We start from the raw sequence: 7,302 nt of genomic DNA, 5'->3' as shown, positions 1-7,302 counted from the left end.
TTGACTATAATTGATAGTCTCAGGGTGCGGTCCTATGGTGCGGAATTGACGCAATGTGGAATTGGCAGAATGTTCGTGATTAGTCGTAGCTTCATTCCGCCGATTCCGCTGTTTTTTATTGCGCAAATTTCCGCCGATGCCTGCATATATGCGTGTACATGTACTACATACACTTATAAAAACTAATCTCATTGGTTTAATAGAGAAAACTGTCTCCTACAAGCGCATGATTATAATCAACATGCTGAGGCGTGTTCGGATTCCCACCTGAATGTTCTCTGGATGTTGTAACATCCTTGTTTAAAATTCAGTAAATAACAAGAATGAAATGATTGGGTAGCACTTGAGTGGAATCTAAAATCTCTAAATCTCTCATGGGTGTAAATCAAAATCAAAATGGGTACACAAAATGAACAGGATAATGTCCTGTATGTACGTATGATTTCCGATCCACAGGAGTTTAGTTTCCTATGTTTCATGGAGCGGAATTTGCAGATACGCAATCAATGCGAGCCAATGATAAATGTTATTCCGGTGGATCTAATGAAAGTGATCTATGGAAAGGCTCTTGTGATTGGCTAGCGCTAATTGCGCATTCCGGAAATTCCGCTCCATGGGACATAGGAAAATATTTTAACAAAATAGAATCGATTAAATAAAGCCATGACCAATCATGAGCATTCCTCTAATTCCGCACCATGGGATCGCATTCTCAGGGTGCACTCTCAAGGAATGCGGAACTGCGAAACGTTTGTGATTGGTCGTGGCTTCATTCCGACGATTTTGTCGTTTTCTGTTGCGCAAATTTATTGACTGCAGCACACAGACGCATAATACATAGTGCATAAAGAAATCAACCAATTGAAATTCTTCTTTTCCATGGAATAGAAGGAAAGGAATGGTCACAGTGGCTACAGACTTTCGCATAACGCACAATGCATAATGCATAAAGGAATCAACCAATCGAAATCCTTTTTTTTTAGAAAATGGAAGGAAAGGATAGATTAGTTGATTCGCTTGTACTGTGCGTTATACATTATGCAAAAGTCTGTGCTGCGGCCTTATTTCTTCAGATTCCAATGCTTGCGTGCACACGCCCTGGCAGGAATGATGTCTCTCAGAAAGCAGAATTTTATTTCGTATCGATGATACAAAGCAAAATCCTGTTTTCTGAATGGTTGCAGTACGTCAAAATTTTCATTCCTCTGCTTTATTTAGTTTAGATCTATCGCTCGCATTGATGCTTCCGCATTCGCAAATTCCACTCAATGGGACATAGGAAAATGAATTCCTTCGAATCAATTACTGAATTCACATTGGATCCGACGTGCGTCGTACGTAATAATAATAATAATAATAATAATAATAATAACAATAATATCGATAACTTCAACTTATAATCTCTGCAGAGTGTAGAATGTGCAAAATGTACAGAACCGTCACAGCGCTGGTAAACTCCTGGATCGGAAATCACATATATATGCAGGGACATTACTCTGTCTTCATTTTGTGTATCATTTGATTTTGATTTACACTCGTAAGAAGAGAGATTTAGAGATTTTAGATTCCACCCGAGTGCTATCCAAGTATCCATTTTTGTTATTTACTGAGTATTAAATAAGGAGCATCACTAGCGTCACATTTGCCTTTTGCACCAAAAATTCCGAAAGGACATTACCCCTCACTCCGTAGCGATGACAACGACGACGTTTCTTAATTTTTTTTTAATAAAAGTTTCAGATTCGTATTTTGCGTAATATCTCCGCTCGTAGAGCACGTAGAGAAAAAAATAAAAACACTTTCATTATATATCCCGAGCGGTTGCAATCGATTGAGCACACTTAGAACTTAATCGGTTCAACCCTTATTGAAATCCGATAATCTCGACCTGGCGCAACTCGCGTAAAGTAACCACAGTAGTGTTACTGTGCGTAGCTTAGCGTCGAGACACTACCAGTGTCTCTAGTTTCTATTTAGAAGAGTTTCAGCGATTAAAACCAACATAGACCCAAAAATAAAAGATATAATTATTAAATCGATTTACTTATAACGAAATTTGAAAAATTGCAAAAGCACGTATCTCCTTATGTAACCATTCAATCGCTTTGTGATTTGATATTTTTCGATAGAGAGTTCTGGGTTGTTTTCGTCGAGAACTCTAATCAGAACTACTCAGTACTCTCAAAAAATTTTCGATCCTTCCCATGTAGCAACTTTAATTTCGACTACCTATCAAATGTTTCGTATCTCGCAAACCGGTCTAATCGTTTTGAGCCCTTTAGGACTCCACACAATAAAAGGAATAGGGAACAGAAAATAGAGAATAAGAATTTCAACCTATCAGAAATTATTGTGGAATACACAGTTTCTGAAATTCTTATTCTCTGTTCTCTGTTTCCTATTCCTTTTATTTTGTGCGGAGCTCCTAATACTTTTCGATAGAACTCGTCGAAAACTGCCCAGAACTCTAATCAGAACTATTGGAACTCTTAAAAAATTTTTCGACGTTGGACTTAAAAATGAAAATTTTCTAAGTACATCACCGTCGTGACAGTAGCGGTAACAGTACGATAGCGGTATTTTGTGCGGGTATCTGGATAGTGCACGCTTGGCTATCTGGGTAGTGCAATAGATGTAATAAGCTTAAAATCGTCAAAAATTAGCCCGAATCTAATTATGCATAGTAAGAAATCAACTTAATCATAAATTTAATGTTGAATTTATATTTTTTTAAATTTTCTTTACATTTAATTGTAATTGGTCAATAATTCTTAAGAATGCTGGAATTACTAACGGAACGTTATTTCGTATTTCTCAAACCATTTCGTTTTCCTTATACAGAATAAAAAATTCTTCTTCAAAATAAAAGAAAAAACACAAATATCTTTGGAAAAGATACAAACCGGTATGAAAATCCCTAAAAAATTGTAATAAATTAGTTTTCTGTTATCATGTAACATTCGCTTCTTTCACATATACGAGGTACAAAAAATTCGTGCACTGAATTTTATTCTGCCGACGTGGTGCAATGTCTCGAAAGAAGCGTCACGTGTCCTTAATAAAAGTTAGGTCACGATCGAGTGAGATCTCTGTTTTTCGTATCTGTTTTTATTAACATACTTTTGATCGTGTTGGCGGAATGGAGCGAGACGTTTTAACCGAGCAAAGAACCTACATCAAATTTCTCGTAAAATTTGGAAAAAACGGCCAAGAAATTCTTCAAATGTTGGAAATAATGTGGTAGTCTGCCATGAAGCGTAGAATTGTGTATAAATGGGTAGTAAGAGTTGTTAGAAAATCAAGACCTCTTTTTTCGATATTCGTGAAATTGTTCATCATGAATAATGTTCCAGAAGGTGAATCTGTTAATGCAAAATTCTATGTTGAAGTCTTAAAGCGTCTGCGTGAACGAGTGCAACGTACACGATCCGAATTGTGGGCGGAGAATGGATTCTGCATCTGCAGGACAGTGCATCTTCGCACACCGCATTTGTTACGCGCGAGTTTTTGGTCAAAAACAATATCACTACTATAGATTATCATTTGTATTCACCTGATCTTGTGATTTCTGTAAAAAATATCATGCGGGAATGATGAACATTTTGTGTTGATATAAAACGAGAAAGGACGAAGTTCCTAAAGGAATTGACAAAAGAAGATATGCTTTTAGGAATGGAGAAACGTTGGACCAAGTGTATTCTGTCAAGGGGAGAGTACTTCGAGAGTGACCACATTCTCGTTACAGAATAATTTAATTTTTGGTGAACCGAATGCACGAACTTTTTGTACACACCTATATAAATGAATGCAAGGATATATCCAAACAAAAAGTACTTTCCCATATTTGAGTAATTTATAAGAATATCATGAGATCTTCAAATTATAATTTTGAAGTTTACAAGAAAAATAGCTTGAGAAGTAAATGAGAAGATTTGAGTGTATATAACTTCGCATTCATGTGAATATGTATAGGATATAGCAGAGTAAAAAATGTATGTAATGTTTTACTTAATGATTTTGCTTAATGTACATAATGTTTTAATTAATGGATGTACCGTTTTTTTGATATACATAATATTTTATTTGGAATTAAACATCTGTTTTATCAACGACATCAATCAAATTCATTCATCGCTCCAACATCCCCTTAAGGCACCGACGAAATACTATCACAGATGGTCGGCGCTTATGAAAATTCGCGTGCCTGTTAAAATTTAAATCATTATAAGTAAGAAACTTCTCTGCCGAAAATGGCCGATTAAAACCAATTAAAATGTAATCTGTTTTAATCGGTTCAATCTACGCTCGGATTAAAAAATAATCGATTTCAATTCCGGAAGAATCGTAATCAGTTTTTACTTTCGCGGATTATTTCCGATCCGAATTCATCATGTTTTAATTCATCTTATCAATATAATAATATTCAAACAAATCCGACTAATCGGATGAATATGTAATCCAAAATAATCAAATATATTTTTCTTGTAACGGCTCAATCCATTTCAATTATAGGAACACTGATTCAATTGGTTTTAATTCTACTTGCTAGGAAAGACGACATTAATCTGGTTGATCGAAGTTCTTCGATTTCGGGAATGAAAATAAACGGATCTAAGGATCTTTAATATACAATACTATACAATACTAGGTAATCAAATTTGCCTCACACCGGTAAAAGTAATCAGATTCAATCGATTTTATGGGCGATATTGAAATCTATTTTAATGCAACGAGGATTAACTTTTTTCTCGTATCCGCGATAAAAATATTCGACTTATACTCGTTCCCACTAAATATGTTATGTTCATAATTAAATATTAAGTATTTTTATCGCGTACTTTGTAAGAAATGGGATATATAAATAATTTTGAAATCATTAAAATTGAAAATGATCCTTTTAGTCGAATTATTTTAGATTAATAGCGTTTTTTTGTTTATTGGAGACATAAGAATTTAATTTTTGTTTCTTTTAGACGTACTTGTAGTAATGAAAATAAAATTTTACAAATAAAAATACGTACATCGACAATTTAATTTTTATCGAAAAATTCTGATTGAATCGAACTATTTTTCAGTCATGACAAAATCGAATTTACTTTGCATTAAATTTTAATTTTCAACTGTTAATTGGAAGAAATTCTGACTGAATCGGAAATTTTTTTACATAATATAATACAACATATTATAATAACATGTAATATATTATTTAATTTAATTTTTAATTATGCACGTTATATTTGCACGGTGTGTGCGCGCGCGCGCGCGCGCGCGCGCGCGTGTGTGTGTGTGTGTGTGTGTGTGAGACAGATAGAGAAGACATTTATTTTAGGAATATAAAAATTTCAGCAGCGATTAAGTTACACATACTTTAGAATATTTACTTTAGTATAGCGTTGGAAAAATACAGATAATCAGTTTGTACTAAGGCATTTATAAATCCAAAATGCAAATTCCAAATCTTTTGTTTCTTCGGTTATAGATATCATGATTCACTTCTCTGAATTCTTGAAATGCGTTTTATTTCGCGTTGTATTAATGCTTTCCTTTCTCAGACTGTAAAATTTTTTAGTTGTAATAATTTGTTTCTAAATTGAACGAGCATGCTGGATCAAATATGTTTGAAGTATTTAGTTTCTTCATTAATGATATTATAAATGTTAAAATATGTTCATCACTATTCTTAAATTCATACATATCATAATCCCACACAAATATATTCCTTTGATCTCATTAAAATTGATAATGTAATTTTGCAGAATCCTTATTCTTTAATCCTATTTTCCTTGCTTACCATTGTAACCAACAATGGATTTATATAACAAGAATATATATCTGCAAAATTGTTGTTACTTTAGTTCTTTAGTTATCACTTTAGTTATTATTATTATTAATACCTTAGTTTTCTTTCTTTCTCTTAAAGCAGTATGGCGTTTTCTATGTAAGATCTATAGTCCAGTTTAAGGCTAACTAAATAAAAAATATAAAATATCATATTTAAATTATTATACAAACAATTCAAATGTTTTAATCATTTTCATTCTTTCAAATATTTTCAAAATAGAATATAGGAGATTGATGATTATTTCAGCAGTGATTTTAACTCCTCCAACTGTGTGTGATATTGAAACTATGTGGTTCTCGAATGCATTAACGTTACAAAGAATCACTTTAACTCTATAGTACAAATGAAACTTTGGCTGTTTACACTGAAACAGAAAATAACGTTTCTGCTTAGCCAAGAAGACAATCAATTTTTTTTAGTTACCTTATTCCCTAAAGAAAAATAATTTTTTAGACTACTAAAAAAATGTAGTAGATATTAACATAATAAGCATGTCTTGTAAACATTCGTGTAACGTTTATTAAATGGTTTAAAAAACATCAAATTTTAAGCCATCCTTTCTGTGAAATTTATTATTGTATTTTTCTAACAACCACGTTAAATTTTAAAGAATTCGAGAGAGAAGAAATAGTTCAAAATATAATAATATGCTGCAGATTTTTAATTTCCCAATAAATAATCGTTATTAAATATAATATATAAATATTATATAATACGTTATTATAAATAAATATCATTCGGAATAATTATTTCAGGCGTCTTTTGTATTAATAAACATCTTTTTTTTTAAGTTAACCAATGAGCAAAGTAAAATCAGCATAAAACAAGGTATTTTTAAGGTATTTTTAAGAGTTTTTTTGAGAAACATTTTTAAGATATTTCATAAAGAACTCTGAAAAATATTTTAAAACTGTCTTATGTGTCGATTTTATCCGTTTATTCGGCAATTTTTAGAAATTAATCTCGTTAACTATTGCGAAAATTACAAACTGATAGAGAAATTCGACTCAATTTCGTTCTATGTGCCCAAGATGCGGACATTACGAGACATCCAGTATATAATACATACAATTATATATGAATACTGCACTTATTTACAGTAGAACATTACTTCGCATCGGATTAAATTTTTGAATATTAAAAACGATGTTGTAAGCCAAAAAATTTCAGCGTTATGTTTCCAACATAATTAAGTTTTAAAAAATGACTTTTTTTACATTTGACATTCTTTTATAAAAAAAGTTAACGTTATCTTGAAATTCTTATTGAAATTATTTGTTGTTATGATGAATGTATTGTTCATGTCCTATAAAATGCATTTTTTTTTAAATTCAGTACCTTACTACTTTGTAGTCGTGTACTTTGCAGCAAAGAATTTAAATACAGGATTTTTCTGACATACAAATTTGTGGCTATCGAGTAACATATACAAACCATAATAATTATTTTTTTAGAAATGT

This window comes from Atta colombica, unplaced genomic scaffold, assembly GCF_001594045.1.
Source record: "Atta colombica isolate Treedump-2 unplaced genomic scaffold, Acol1.0 scaffold33, whole genome shotgun sequence".
Lineage (NCBI taxonomy): Eukaryota > Metazoa > Arthropoda > Insecta > Hymenoptera > Formicidae > Atta > Atta colombica.
Note: the sequence above shows the minus strand (reverse complement) of the source record.